We start from the raw sequence: 14632 nt of genomic DNA, 5'->3' as shown, positions 1-14632 counted from the left end.
CCACACGCATTTTAAAATACTGTATTAAACGTAAGATGCGAAATTACAGTAATGAACTCAGTTTGAGCAAGAATGCGCCAAGGAAGGGTGGTATGAACTCCTTGAAAGTAACGAAACACTGCGAATCGACAGATGCGCACTTGAAATGCGTCAGAGCCTACTGTTTTGTAGGAGCGCAAAATTCCAAAAACTAAATAATTAAATAAAAAACTAAAAAAACAGAAAATCAACTGTTCCGGTACGATCACCGACGATAAGCAACAACGTTAGTATTCGGATCGGTGACCGCCAGGGAACTCTGGAAAATAGGGCTGGCAGGGGTAGCCAAAAAATGAAGACAGACAAAGTGTCTCTAGAAATAACGAGAGTATGACACGACAGGACTGTTCTGAATTACGTTAGGGCTTATAGTTTTGTAGCAGTGCACAATTGCATATTTGTAAATAAAAATTTATCTTTCGCCGCTAGAAGAGATGGATGCTTTGTCGAACCTCCTGTGTCTTGTGTCCGTGTTTTCGCACCTTTCCATGGCACGGCACAGAGCTGCTCTAGTAGCTCCGAACGGCCGCACACGGCGCCTCGCACACGCCGGTCAGTCCGGCGCCAGTCTCGCAGTTGTTTCTCGTGCTTGTGCTGTCATATGGACCACGACCCGAGCGGCAGCGAGCGGCAGTCGAGCAAAGTCGGGTCAAGTCGGGACGGAAGGGGACAGCCGAGAATGCACCATGCGAATTACGCAAATATCTGGAAGCGCGACGCGTGTCAGGCAGGTGAGAACGCTTCCCTCGGTCCAGCAGGACACTGCCACACCCCGCGCAGTCCACCCGCCGGCCTGCCGCGCGCAGGACCTGCGCTGGATAACAATAACATGGTGCGTCTCCCGCGAGTGTCGAGGTGGAAGGACGTGCTTTGCGTCAAATGTGCCACCGAAAATGGCGAGTGCGTGTGTTGGGAGGAGAGGCGAAGCATTCTTCTGCCGTGCGGCTACAGTATAAGGACGCCAACGGCCATACCATGTTGAATACACCGGTTCTCGTCCGATCACCGAAGTTAAGCAACATCGGGCCGGGTTAGTACTTGGATGGGTGACTGCCTGGGAACACCAGGTGCTGTTGGCTCTCTCTCTTGTTTTAAATTTCATGTCACTACACCTGGCAGCCCTCTTTTCATACTAACTCTCAGGTGCAACAAAGATGCACCCACACGCATTTTAAAATACTGTATTAAACGTAAGATGCGAAATTACAGTAATGAACTCAGTTTGAGCAAGAATGCGCCAAGGAAGGGTGGTAGGAACTCCTTGAAGGTAACGAAACACTGCGAATCGACAGATGCGCACTTGAAATGCGTCAGAGCCTACTGTTTTGTAGGAGCGCAAAATTCCAAAAACTAAATAATTAAATAAAAAACTAAAAAAACAGAAAATCAACTGTTCTGGTACGATCACCGACGATAAGCAACAACGTTAGTATTCGGATCGGTGACCGCCAGGGAACTCTGGAAAATAGGGCTGGCAGGGGTAGCCAAAAAATGAAGACAGACAAAGTGTCTCTAGAAATAACAAGAGTATGACACGACAGGACTGTTCTGAATTACGTCAGGGCTTATAGTTTTGTAGCAGTGCACAATTGCATATTTGTAAACAAAAATTTATCTTTCGCCGCTAGAAGAGATGGATGCTTTGTCGAACCGCCTGTGTCTTGTGTCCGTGTTTTCGCACCTTTCCATGGCACGGCACAGAGCTGCTCTAGTAGCTCTGAACGGCCGCACACTGCGCCTCGCACACGCCGGTCAGTCCGGCGCCAGTCTCGCAGTTGTTTCTCGTGCTTGTGCTGTCATATGGACCACGACCCGAGCGGCAGCGAGCGGCAGTCGAGCAAAGTCGGGACAAGTCGGGACGGAAGGGGACAGCCGAGAATGCACCATGCGAATTACGCAAATATCTGGAAGCGCGACGCGTGTCAGGCAGGTGAGAACGCTTCCCTCGGTCCAGCAGGACACTGCCACACCCCGCGCAGTCCACCCGCCGGCCGGCCGCGCGCAAGACCTGCGCTGGATAACAATAACATGGTGCGTCTCCCGCGAGTGTCGAGGTGGAAGGACGTGCTTTGCGTCAAATGTGCCACCGAAAATGGCGAGTGCGTGTGTTGGGAGGAGAGGCGAAGCATTCTTCTGCCGTGCGGCTACAGTATAAGGACGCCAACGGCCATACCATGTTGAATACACCGGTTCTCGTCCGATCACCGAAGTTAAGCAACATCGGGCCGGGTTAGTACTTGGATGGGTGACTGCCTGGGAACACCAGGTGCTGTTGGCTCTCTCTCTTGTTTTAAATTTCATGTCACTACACCTGGCAGCCCTCTTTTCATACTAACTCTCAGGTGCAACAAAGATGCACCCACACGCATTTTAAAATACTGTATTAAACGTAAGATGCGAAATTACAGTAATGAACTCAGTTTGAGCAAGAATGCGCCAAGGAAGGGTGGTAGGAACTCCTTGAAGGTAACGAAACACTGCGAATCGACAGATGCGCACTTGAAATGCGTCAGAGCCTACTGTTTTGTAGGAGCGCAAAATTCCAAAAACTAAATAATTAAATAAAAAACTAAAAAAACAGAAAATCAACTGTTCTGGTACGATCACCGACGATAAGCAACAACGTTAGTATTCGGATCGGTGACCGCCAGGGAACTCTGGAAAATAGGGCTGGCAGGGGTAGCCAAAAAATGAAGACAGACAAAGTGTCTCTAGAAATAACAAGAGTATGACACGACAGGACTGTTCTGAATTACGTCAGGGCTTATAGTTTTGTAGCAGTGCACAATTGCATATTTGTAAACAAAAATTTATCTTTCGCCGCTAGAAGAGATGGATGCTTTGTCGAACCGCCTGTGTCTTGTGTCCGTGTTTTCGCACCTTTCCATGGCATGGCACAGAGCTGCTCTAGTAGCTCTGAACGGCCGCACACTGCGCCTCGCACACGCCGGTCAGTCCGGCGCCAGTCTCGCAGTTGTTTCTCGTGCTTGTGCTGTCATATGGACCACGACCCGAGCGGCAGCGAGCGGCAGTCGAGCAAAGTCGGGACAAGTCGGGACGGAAGGGGACAGCCGAGAATGCACCATGCGAATTACGCAAATATCTGGAAGCGCGACGCGTGTCAGGCAGGTGAGAACGCTTCCCTCGGTCCAGCAGGACACTGCCACACCCCGCGCAGTCCACCCGCCGGCCGGCCGCGCGCAAGACCTGCGCTGGATAACAATAACATGGTGCGTCTCCCGCGAGTGTCGAGGTGGAAGGACGTGCTTTGCGTCAAATGTGCCACCGAAAATGGCGAGTGCGTGTGTTGGGAGGAGAGGCGAAGCATTCTTCTGCCGTGCGGCTACAGTATAAGGACGCCAACGGCCATACCATGTTGAATACACCGGTTCTCGTCCGATCACCGAAGTTAAGCAACATCGGGCCGGGTTAGTACTTGGATGGGTGACTGCCTGGGAACACCAGGTGCTGTTGGCTCTCTCTCTTGTTTTAAATTTCATGTCACTACACCTGGCAGCCCTCTTTTCATACTAACTCTCAGGTGCAACAAAGATGCACCCACACGCATTTTAAAATACTGTATTAAACGTAAGATGCGAAATTACAGTAATGAACTCAGTTTGAGCAAGAATGCGCCAAGGAAGGGTGGTAGGAACTCCTTGAAGGTAACGAAACACTGCGAATCGACAGATGCGCACTTGAAATGCGTCAGAGCCTACTGTTTTGTAGGAGCGCAAAATTCCAAAAACTAAATAATTAAATAAAAAACTAAAAAAACAGAAAATCAACTGTTCTGGTACGATCACCGACGATAAGCAACAACGTTAGTATTCGGATCGGTGACCGCCAGGGAACTCTGGAAAATAGGGCTGGCAGGGGTAGCCAAAAAATGAAGACAGACAAAGTGTCTCTAGAAATAACAAGAGTATGACACGACAGGACTGTTCTGAATTACGTCAGGGCTTATAGTTTTGTAGCAGTGCACAATTGCATATTTGTAAACAAAAATTTATCTTTCGCCGCTAGAAGAGATGGATGCTTTGTCGAACCGCCTGTGTCTTGTGTCCGTGTAATCGCACCTTTCCATGGCACGGCACAGAGCTGCTCTAGTAGCTCTGAACGGCCGCACACGGCGCCTCGCACACGCCGGTCAGTCCGGCGCCAGTCTCGCAGTTGTTTCTCGTGCTTGTGCTGTCATATGGACCACGACCCGAGCGGCAGCGAGCGGCAGTCGAGCAAAGTCGGGACAAGTCGGGACGGAAGGGGACAGCCGAGAATGCACCATGCGAATTACGCAAATATCTGGAAGCGCGACGCGTGTCAGGCAGGTGAGAACGCTTCCCTCGGTCCAGCAGGACACTGCCACACCCCGCGCAGTCCACCCGCCGGCCGGCCGCGCGCAAGACCTGCGCTGGATAACAATAACATGGTGCGTCTCCTGCGAGTGTCGAGTTGGGAGGACGTGCTTTGCGTCAAATGTGCCACCGAAAATGGCGAGTGCGTGTGTTGGGAGGAGAGGCGAAGCATTCTTCTGCCGTGCGGCTACAGTATAAGGACGCCAACGGCCATACCATGTTGAATACACCGGTTCTCGTCCGATCACCGAAGTTAAGCAACATCGGGCCGGGTTAGTACTTGGATGGGTGACTGCCTGGGAACACCAGGTGCTGTTGGCTCTCTCTCTTGTTTTAAATTTCATGTCACTACACCTGGCAGCCCTCTTTTCATACTAACTCTCAGGTGCAACAAAGATGCACCCACACGCATTTTAAAATACTGTATTAAACGTAAGATGCGAAATTACAGTAATGAACTCAGTTTGAGCAAGAATGCGCCAAGGAAGGGTGGTAGGAACTCCTTGAAGGTAACGAAACACTGCGAATCGACAGATGCGCACTTGAAATGCGTCAGAGCCTACTGTTTTGTAGGAGCGCAAAATTCCAAAAACTAAATAATTAAATAAAAAACTAAAAAAACAGAAAATCAACTGTTCTGGTACGATCACCGACGATAAGCAACAACGTTAGTATTCGGATCGGTGACCGCCAGGGAACTCTGGAAAATAGGGCTGGCAGGGGTAGCCAAAAAATGAAGACAGACAAAGTGTCTCTAGAAATAACAAGAGTATGACACGACAGGACTGTTCTGAATTACGTCAGGGCTTATAGTTTTCTAGCAGTGCACAATTGCATATTTGTAAACAAAAATTTATCTTTCGCCGCTAGAAGAGATGGATGCTTTGTCGAACCGCCTGTGTCTTGTGTCCGTGTTTTCGCACCTTTCCATGGCACGGCACAGAGCTGCTCTAGTAGCTCTGAACGGCCGCACACGGCGCCTCGCACACGCCGGTCAGTCCGGCGCCAGTCTCGCAGTTGTTTCTCGTGCTTGTGCTGTCATATGGACCACGACCCGAGCGGCAGCGAGCGGCAGTCGAGCAAAGTCGGGACAAGTCGGGACGGAAGGGGACAGCCGAGAATGCACCATGCGAATTACGCAAATATCTGGAAGCGCGACGCGTGTCAGGCAGGTGAGAACGCTTCCCTCGGTCCAGCAGGACACTGCCACACCCCGCGCAGTCCACCCGCCGGCCGGCCGCGCGCAAGACCTGCGCTGGATAACAATAACATGGTGCGTCTCCCGCGAGTGTCGAGGTGGAAGGACGTGCTTTGCGTCAAATGTGCCACCGAAAATGGCGAGTGCGTGTGTTGGGAGGAGAGGCGAAGCATTCTTCTGCCGTGCGGCTACAGTATAAGGACGCCAACGGCCATACCATGTTGAATACACCGGTTCTCGTCCGATCACCGAAGTTAAGCAACATCGGGCCGGGTTAGTACTTGGATGGGTGACTGCCTGGGAACACCAGGTGCTGTTGGCTCTCTCTCTTGTTTTAAATTTCATGTCACTACACCTGGCAGCCCTCTTTTCATACTAACTCTCAGGTGCAACAAAGATGCACCCACACGCATTTTAAAATACTGTATTAAACGTAAGATGCGAAATTACAGTAATGAACTCAGTTTGAGCAAGAATGCGCCAAGGAAGGGTGGTAGGAACTCCTTGAAGGTAACGAAACACTGCGAATCGACAGATGCGCACTTGAAATGCGTCAGAGCCTACTGTTTTGTAGGAGCGCAAAATTCCAAAAACTAAATAATTAAATAAAAAACTAAAAAAACAGAAAATCAACTGTTCTGGTACGATCACCGACGATAAGCAACAACGTTAGTATTCGGATCGGTGACCGCCAGGGAACTCTGGAAAATAGGGCTGGCAGGGGTAGCCAAAAAATGAAGACAGACAAAGTGTCTCTAGAAATAACAAGAGTATGACACGACAGGACTGTTCTGAATTACGTCAGGGCTTATAGTTTTGTAGCAGTGCACAATTGCATATTTGTAAACAAAAATTTATCTTTCGCCGCTAGAAGAGATGGATGCTTTGTCGAACCGCCTGTGTCTTGTGTCCGTGTTTTCGCACCTTTCCATGGCACGGCACAGAGCTGCTCTAGTAGCTCTGAACGGCCGCACACTGCGCCTCGCACACGCCGGTCAGTCCGGCGCCAGTCTCGCAGTTGTTTCTCGTGCTTGTGCTGTCATATGGACCACGACCCGAGCGGCAGCGAGCGGCAGTCGAGCAAAGTCGGGACAAGTCGGGACGGAAGGGGACAGCCGAGAATGCACCATGCGAATTACGCAAATATCTGGAAGCGCGACGCGTGTCAGGCAGGTGAGAACGCTTCCCTCGGTCCAGCAGGACACTGCCACACCCCGCGCAGTCCACCCGCCGGCCGGCCGCGCGCAAGACCTGCGCTGGATAACAATAACATGGTGCGTCTCCCGCGAGTGTCGAGGTGGAAGGACGTGCTTTGCGTCAAATGTGCCACCGAAAATGGCGAGTGCGTGTGTTGGGAGGAGAGGCGAAGCATTCTTCTGCCGTGCGGCTACAGTATAAGGACGCCAACGGCCATACCATGTTGAATACACCGGTTCTCGTCCGATCACCGAAGTTAAGCAACATCGGGCCGGGTTAGTACTTGGATGGGTGACTGCCTGGGAACACCAGGTGCTGTTGGCTCTCTCTCTTGTTTTAAATTTCATGTCACTACACCTGGCAGCCCTCTTTTCATACTAACTCTCAGGTGCAACAAAGATGCACCCACACGCATTTTAAAATACTGTATTAAACGTAAGATGCGAAATTACAGTAATGAACTCAGTTTGAGCAAGAATGCGCCAAGGAAGGGTGGTAGGAACTCCTTGAAGGTAACGAAACACTGCGAATCGACAGATGCGCACTTGAAATGCGTCAGAGCCTACTGTTTTGTAGGAGCGCAAAATTCCAAAAACTAAATAATTAAATAAAAAACTAAAAAAACAGAAAATCAACTGTTCTGGTACGATCACCGACGATAAGCAACAACGTTAGTATTCGGATCGGTGACCGCCAGGGAACTCTGGAAAATAGGGCTGGCAGGGGTAGCCAAAAAATGAAGACAGACAAAGTGTCTCTAGAAATAACAAGAGTATGACACGACAGGACTGTTCTGAATTACGTCAGGGCTTATAGTTTTGTAGCAGTGCACAATTGCATATTTGTAAACAAAAATTTATCTTTCGCCGCTAGAAGAGATGGATGCTTTGTCGAACCGCCTGTGTCTTGTGTCCGTGTTTTCGCACCTTTCCATGGCACGGCACAGAGCTGCTCTAGTAGCTCTGAACGGCCGCACACGGCGCCTCGCACACGCCGGTCAGTCCGGCGCCAGTCTCGCAGTTGTTTCTCGTGCTTGTGCTGTCATATGGACCACGACCCGAGCGGCAGCGAGCGGCAGTCGAGCAAAGTCGGGACAAGTCGGGACGGAAGGGGACAGCCGAGAATGCACCATGCGAATTACGCAAATATCTGGAAGCGCGACGAGTGTCAGGCAGGTGAGAACGCTTCCCTCGGTCCAGCAGGACACTGCCACACCCCGCGCAGTCCACCCGCCGGCCGGCCGCGCGCAAGACCTGCGCTGGATAACAATAACATGGTGCGTCTCCTGCGAGTGTCGAGTTGGGAGGACGTGCTTTGCGTCAAATGTGCCACCGAAAATGGCGAGTGCGTGTGTTGGGAGGAGAGGCGAAGCATTCTTCTGCCGTGCGGCTACAGTATAAGGACGCCAACGGCCATACCATGTTGAATACACCGGTTCTCGTCCGATCACCGAAGTTAAGCAACATCGGGCCGGGTTAGTACTTGGATGGGTGACTGCCTGGGAACACCAGGTGCTGTTGGCTCTCTCTCTTGTTTTAAATTTCATGTCACTACACCTGGCAGCCCTCTTTTCATACTAACTCTCAGGTGCAACAAAGATGCACCCACACGCATTTTAAAATACTGTATTAAACGTAAGATGCGAAATTACAGTAATGAACTCAGTTTGAGCAAGAATGCGCCAAGGAAGGGTGGTAGGAACTCCTTGAAGGTAACGAAACACTGCGAATCGACAGATGCGCACTTGAAATGCGTCAGAGCCTACTGTTTTGTAGGAGCGCAAAATTCCAAAAACTAAATAATTAAATAAAAAACTAAAAAAACAGAAAATCAACTGTTCTGGTACGATCACCGACGATAAGCAACAACGTTAGTATTCGGATCGGTGACCGCCAGGGAACTCTGGAAAATAGGGCTGGCAGGGGTAGCCAAAAAATGAAGACAGACAAAGTGTCTCTAGAAATAACAAGAGTATGACACGACAGGACTGTTCTGAATTACGTCAGGGCTTATAGTTTTGTAGCAGTGCACAATTGCATATTTGTAAACAAAAATTTATCTTTCGCCGCTAGAAGAGATGGATGCTTTGTCGAACCGCCTGTGTCTTGTGTCCGTGTTTTCGCACCTTTCCATGGCACGGCACAGAGCTGCTCTAGTAGCTCTGAACGGCCGCACACGGCGCCTCGCACACGCCGGTCAGTCCGGCGCCAGTCTCGCAGTTGTTTCTCGTGCTTGTGCTGTCATATGGACCACGACCCGAGCGGCAGCGAGCGGCAGTCGAGCAAAGTCGGGACAAGTCGGGACGGAAGGGGACAGCCGAGAATGCACCATGCGAATTACGCAAATATCTGGAAGCGCGACGCGTGTCAGGCAGGTGAGAACGCTTCCCTCGGTCCAGCAGGACACTGCCACACCCCGCGCAGTCCACCCGCCGGCCTGCCGCGCGCAAGACCTGCGCTGGATAACAATAACATGGTGCGTCTCCCGCGAGTGTCGAGGTGGAAGGACGTGCTTTGCGTCAAATGTGCCACCGAAAATGGCGAGTGCGTGTGTTGGGAGGAGAGGCGAAGCATTCTTCTGCCGTGCGGCTACAGTATAAGGACGCCAACGGCCATACCATGTTGAATACACCGGTTCTCGTCCGATCACCGAAGTTAAGCAACATCGGGCCGGGTTAGTACTTGGATGGGTGACTGCCTGGGAACACCAGGTGCTGTTGGCTCTCTCTCTTGTTTTAAATTTCATGTCACTACACCTGGCAGCCCTCTTTTCATACTAACTCTCAGGTGCAACAAAGATGCACCCACACGCATTTTAAAATACTGTATTAAACGTAAGATGCGAAATTACAGTAATGAACTCAGTTTGAGCAAGAATGCGCCAAGGAAGGGTGGTAGGAACTCCTTGAAGGTAACGAAACACTGCGAATCGACAGATGCGCACTTGAAATGCGTCAGAGCCTACTGTTTTGTAGGAGCGCAAAATTCCAAAAACTAAATAATTAAATAAAAAACTAAAAAAACAGAAAATCAACTGTTCTGGTACGATCACCGACGATAAGCAACAACGTTAGTATTCGGATCGGTGACCGCCAGGGAACTCTGGAAAATAGGGCTGGCAGGGGTAGCCAAAAAATGAAGACAGACAAAGTGTCTCTAGAAATAACAAGAGTATGACACGACAGGACTGTTCTGAATTACGTCAGGGCTTATAGTTTTGTAGCAGTGCACAATTGCATATTTGTAAACAAAAATTTATCTTTCGCCGCTAGAAGAGATGGATGCTTTGTCGAACCGCCTGTGTCTTGTGTCCGTGTTTTCGCACCTTTCCGTGGCACGGCACAGAGCTGCTCTAGTAGCTCTGAACGGCCGCACACGGCGCCTCGCACACGCCGGTCAGTCCGGCGCCAGTCTCGCAGTTGTTTCTCGTGCTTGTGCTGTCATATGGACCACGACCCGAGCGGCAGCGAGCGGCAGTCGAGCAAAGTCGGGACAAGTCGGGACGGAAGGGGACAGCCGAGAATGCACCATGCGAATTACGCAAATATCTGGAAGCGCGACGCGTGTCAGGCAGGTGAGAACGCTTCCCTCGGTCCAGCAGGACACTGCCACACCCCGCGCAGTCCACCCGCCGGCCGGCCGCGCGCAAGACCTGCGCTGGATAACAATAACATGGTGCGTATCCTGCGAGTGTCGAGTTGGGAGGACGTGCTTTGCGTCAAATGTGCCACCGAAAATGGCGATTGCGTGTGTTGGGAGGAGAGGCGAAGCATTCTTCTGCCGTGCGGCTACAGTATAAGGACGCCAACGGCCATACCATGTTGAATACACCGGTTCTCGTCCGATCACCGAAGTTAAGCAACATCGGGCCGGGTTAGTACTTGGACGGGTGACCGCCTGGGAACACCGGGTGCTGTTGGCTCTCTCTCTTGTTTTAAATTTCATGTCACTACACCTGGCAGCCCTCTTTTCATACTAACTCTCAGGTGCAACAAAGATGCACCCACACGCATTTTAAAATACTGTATTAAACGTAAGATGCGAAATTACAGTAATGAACTCAGTTTGAGCAAGAATGCGCCAAGGAAGGGTGGTAGGAACTCCTTGAAGGTAACGAAACACTGCGAATCGACAGATGCGCACTTGAAATGCGTCAGAGCCTACTGTTTTGTAGGAGCGCAAAATTCCAAAAACTAAATAATTAAATAAAAAACTAAAAAAACAGAAAATCAACTGTTCTGGTACGATCACCGACGATAAGCAACAACGTTAGTATTCGGATCGGTGACCGCCAGGGAACTCTGGAAAATAGGGCTGGCAGGGGTAGCCAAAAAATGAAGACAGACAAAGTGTCTCTAGAAATAACAAGAGTATGACACGACAGGACTGTTCTGAATTACGTCAGGGCTTATAGTTTTGTAGCAGTGCACAATTGCATATTTGTAAACAAAAATTTATCTTTCGCCGCTAGAAGAGATGGATGCTTTGTCGAACCGCCTGTGTCTTGTGTCCGTGTTTTCGCACCTTTCCATGGCACGGCACAGAGCTGCTCTAGTAGCTCTGAACGGCCGCACACTGCGCCTCGCACACGCCGGTCAGTCCGGCGCCAGTCTCGCAGTTGTTTCTCGTGCTTGTGCTGTCATATGGACCACGACCCGAGCGGCAGCGAGCGGCAGTCGAGCAAAGTCGGGACAAGTCGGGACGGAAGGGGACAGCCGAGAATGCACCATGCGAATTACGCAAATATCTGGAAGCGCGACGCGTGTCAGGCAGGTGAGAACGCTTCCCTCGGTCCAGCAGGACACTGCCACACCCCGCGCAGTCCACCCGCCGGCCGGCCGCGCGCAAGACCTGCGCTGGATAACAATAACATGGTGCGTCTCCCGCGAGTGTCGAGGTGGAAGGACGTGCTTTGCGTCAAATGTGCCACCGAAAATGGCGAGTGCGTGTGTTGGGAGGAGAGGCGAAGCATTCTTCTGCCGTGCGGCTACAGTATAAGGACGCCAACGGCCATACCATGTTGAATACACCGGTTCTCGTCCGATCACCGAAGTTAAGCAACATCGGGCCGGGTTAGTACTTGGACGGGTGACCGCCTGGGAACACCGGGTGCTGTTGGCTCTCTCTCTAGTTTCAAATTTCATGTCACTACATCTGGCAGCCCTCTTTTCATACTACCTCTCAGGTGCAACAAAGATGCACCCACACGCATTTTAAAATACTGTATTAAACGTAAGATGCGAAATTACAGTAATGAACTCAGTTTGAGCAAGAATGCGCCAAGGAAGGGTGGTATGAACTCCTTGAAAGTAACGAAACACTGCGAATCGACAGATGCGCACTTGAAATGCGTCAGAGCCTACTGTTTTGTAGGAGCGCAAAATTCCAAAAACTAAATAATTAAATAAAAAACTAAAAAAACAGAAAATCAACTGTTCCGGTACGATCACCGACGATAAGCAACAACGTTAGTATTCGGATCGGTGACCGCCAGGGAACTCTGGAAAATAGGGCTGGCAGGGGTAGCCAAAAAATGAAGACAGACAAAGTGTCTCTAGAAATAACGAGAGTATGACACGACAGGACTGTTCTGAATTACGTTAGGGCTTATAGTTTTGTAGCAGTGCACAATTGCATATTTGTAAATAAAAATTTATCTTTCGCCGCTAGAAGAGATGGATGCTTTGTCGAACCTCCTGTGTCTTGTGTCCGTGTTTTCGCACCTTTCCATGGCACGGCACAGAGCTGCTCTAGTAGCTCCGAACGGCCGCACACGGCGCCTCGCACACGCCGGTCAGTCCGGCGCCAGTCTCGCAGTTGTTTCTCGTGCTTGTGCTGTCATATGGACCACGACCCGAGCGGCAGCGAGCGGCAGTCGAGCAAAGTCGGGTCAAGTCGGGACGGAAGGGGACAGCCGAGAATGCACCATGCGAATTACGCAAATATCTGGAAGCGCGACGCGTGTCAGGCAGGTGAGAACGCTTCCCTCGGTCCAGCAGGACACTGCCACACCCCGCGCAGTCCACCCGCCGGCCGGCCGCGCGCAAGACCTGCGCTGGATAACAATAACATGGTGCGTCTCCCGCGAGTGTCGAGGTGGAAGGACGTGCTTTGCGTCAAATGTGCCACCGAAAATGGCGAGTGCGTGTGTTGGGAGGAGAGGCGAAGCATTCTTCTGCCGTGCGGCTACAGTATAAGGACGCCAACGGCCATACCATGTTGAATACACCGGTTCTCGTCCGATCACCGAAGTTAAGCAACATCGGGCCGGGTTAGTACTTGGATGGGTGACTGCCTGGGAACACCAGGTGCTGTTGGCTCTCTCTCTTGTTTTAAATTTCATGTCACTACACCTGGCAGCCCTCTTTTCATACTAACTCTCAGGTGCAACAAAGATGCACCCACACGCATTTTAAAATACTGTATTAAACGTAAGATGCGAAATTACAGTAATGAACTCAGTTTGAGCAAGAATGCGCCAAGGAAGGGTGGTAGGAACTCCTTGAAGGTAACGAAACACTGCGAATCGACAGATGCGCACTTGAAATGCGTCAGAGCCTACTGTTTTGTAGGAGCGCAAAATTCCAAAAACTAAATAATTAAATAAAAAACTAAAAAAACAGAAAATCAACTGTTCTGGTACGATCACCGACGATAAGCAACAACGTTAGTATTCGGATCGGTGACCGCCAGGGAACTCTGGAAAATAGGGCTGGCAGGGGTAGCCAAAAAATGAAGACAGACAAAGTGTCTCTAGAAATAACAAGAGTATGACACGACAGGACTGTTCTGAATTACGTCAGGGCTTATAGTTTTGTAGCAGTGCACAATTGCATATTTGTAAACAAAAATTTATCTTTCGCCGCTAGAAGAGATGGATGCTTTGTCGAACCGCCTGTGTCTTGTGTCCGTGTTTTCGCACCTTTCCATGGCACGGCACAGAGCTGCTCTAGTAGCTCTGAACGGCCGCACACGGCGCCTCGCACACGCCGGTCAGTCCGGCGCCAGTCTCGCAGTTGTTTCTCGTGCTTGTGCTGTCATATGGACCACGACCCGAGCGGCAGCGAGCGGCAGTCGAGCAAAGTCGGGACAAGTCGGGACGGAAGGGGACAGCCGAGAATGCACCATGCGAATTACGCAAATATCTGGAAGCGCGACGCGTGTCAGGCAGGTGAGAACGCTTCCCTCGGTCCAGCAGGACACTGCCACACCCCGCGCAGTCCACCCGCCGGCCGGCCGCGCGCAAGACCTGCGCTGGATAACAATAACATGGTGCGTCTCCTGCGAGTGTCGAGTTGGGAGGACGTGCTTTGCGTCAAATGTGCCACCGAAAATGGCGAGTGCGTGTGTTGGGAGGAGAGGCGAAGCATTCTTCTGCCGTGCGGCTACAGTATAAGGACGCCAACGGCCATACCATGTTGAATACACCGGTTCTCGTCCGATCACCGAAGTTAAGCAACATCGGGCCGGGTTAGTACTTGGACGGGTGACCGCCTGGGAACACCGGGTGCTGTTGGCTCTCTCTCTAGTTTCAAATTTCATGTCACTACATCTGGCAGCCCTCTTTTCATACTAACTCTCAGGTGCAACAAAGATGCACCCACACGCATTTTAAAATACTGTATTAAACGTAAGATGCGAAATTACAGTAATGAACTCAGTTTGAGCAAGAATGCGCCAAGGAAGGGTGGTATGAACTCCTTGAAAGTAACGAAACACTGCGAATCGACAGATGCGCACTTGAAATGCGTCAGAGCCTACTGTTTTGTAGGAGCGCAAAATTCCAAAAACTAAATAATTAAATAAAAAACTAAAAAAACAGAAAATCAACTGTTCCGGTACGA

General features: G+C 50.6%; 12 non-coding genes across 12 annotated transcripts; all 12 read left to right on the top strand.

Moving 5' to 3' along the window:
* Positions 1–999: 999 nt before the first annotated feature.
* Positions 1000–1118, top strand: LOC126273829 (5S ribosomal RNA). Its single transcript, XR_007549666.1, has one exon. It is a non-coding gene; the product is annotated as a 5S ribosomal RNA (ribosomal RNA).
* A 1080-nt stretch (positions 1119–2198) lies between these two features.
* On the top strand, positions 2199–2317 carry LOC126273828 (5S ribosomal RNA). The gene has a single exon (XR_007549665.1). It is a non-coding gene; the product is annotated as a 5S ribosomal RNA (ribosomal RNA).
* A 1080-nt stretch (positions 2318–3397) lies between these two features.
* On the top strand, positions 3398–3516 carry LOC126273827 (5S ribosomal RNA). Its single transcript, XR_007549664.1, has one exon. It is a non-coding gene; the product is annotated as a 5S ribosomal RNA (ribosomal RNA).
* A 1080-nt stretch (positions 3517–4596) lies between these two features.
* Positions 4597–4715, top strand: LOC126273826 (5S ribosomal RNA). The gene has a single exon (XR_007549663.1). It is a non-coding gene; the product is annotated as a 5S ribosomal RNA (ribosomal RNA).
* A 1080-nt stretch (positions 4716–5795) lies between these two features.
* Positions 5796–5914, top strand: LOC126273825 (5S ribosomal RNA). The gene has a single exon (XR_007549662.1). It is a non-coding gene; the product is annotated as a 5S ribosomal RNA (ribosomal RNA).
* A 1080-nt stretch (positions 5915–6994) lies between these two features.
* LOC126273824 (5S ribosomal RNA) lies at positions 6995–7113 on the top strand. The gene has a single exon (XR_007549661.1). It is a non-coding gene; the product is annotated as a 5S ribosomal RNA (ribosomal RNA).
* Positions 7114–8193: 1080 nt separating this feature from the next.
* Positions 8194–8312, top strand: LOC126273823 (5S ribosomal RNA). Its single transcript, XR_007549660.1, has one exon. It is a non-coding gene; the product is annotated as a 5S ribosomal RNA (ribosomal RNA).
* A 1080-nt stretch (positions 8313–9392) lies between these two features.
* LOC126273822 (5S ribosomal RNA) lies at positions 9393–9511 on the top strand. The gene has a single exon (XR_007549659.1). It is a non-coding gene; the product is annotated as a 5S ribosomal RNA (ribosomal RNA).
* Positions 9512–10591: 1080 nt separating this feature from the next.
* Positions 10592–10710, top strand: LOC126273935 (5S ribosomal RNA). The gene has a single exon (XR_007549768.1). It is a non-coding gene; the product is annotated as a 5S ribosomal RNA (ribosomal RNA).
* Positions 10711–11790: 1080 nt separating this feature from the next.
* On the top strand, positions 11791–11909 carry LOC126273934 (5S ribosomal RNA). The gene has a single exon (XR_007549767.1). It is a non-coding gene; the product is annotated as a 5S ribosomal RNA (ribosomal RNA).
* A 1080-nt stretch (positions 11910–12989) lies between these two features.
* Positions 12990–13108, top strand: LOC126273821 (5S ribosomal RNA). The gene has a single exon (XR_007549658.1). It is a non-coding gene; the product is annotated as a 5S ribosomal RNA (ribosomal RNA).
* Positions 13109–14188: 1080 nt separating this feature from the next.
* Positions 14189–14307, top strand: LOC126273933 (5S ribosomal RNA). The gene has a single exon (XR_007549766.1). It is a non-coding gene; the product is annotated as a 5S ribosomal RNA (ribosomal RNA).
* The last annotated feature ends 325 nt before the right edge of the window (positions 14308–14632 follow it).

This window comes from Schistocerca gregaria, chromosome 5, assembly GCF_023897955.1.
Source record: "Schistocerca gregaria isolate iqSchGreg1 chromosome 5, iqSchGreg1.2, whole genome shotgun sequence".
NCBI lineage: Eukaryota > Metazoa > Arthropoda > Insecta > Orthoptera > Acrididae > Schistocerca > Schistocerca gregaria.
The sequence above is the reverse complement of the archived record's forward strand: the minus strand, read 5'-3'. Positions and strand labels throughout refer to the sequence as shown.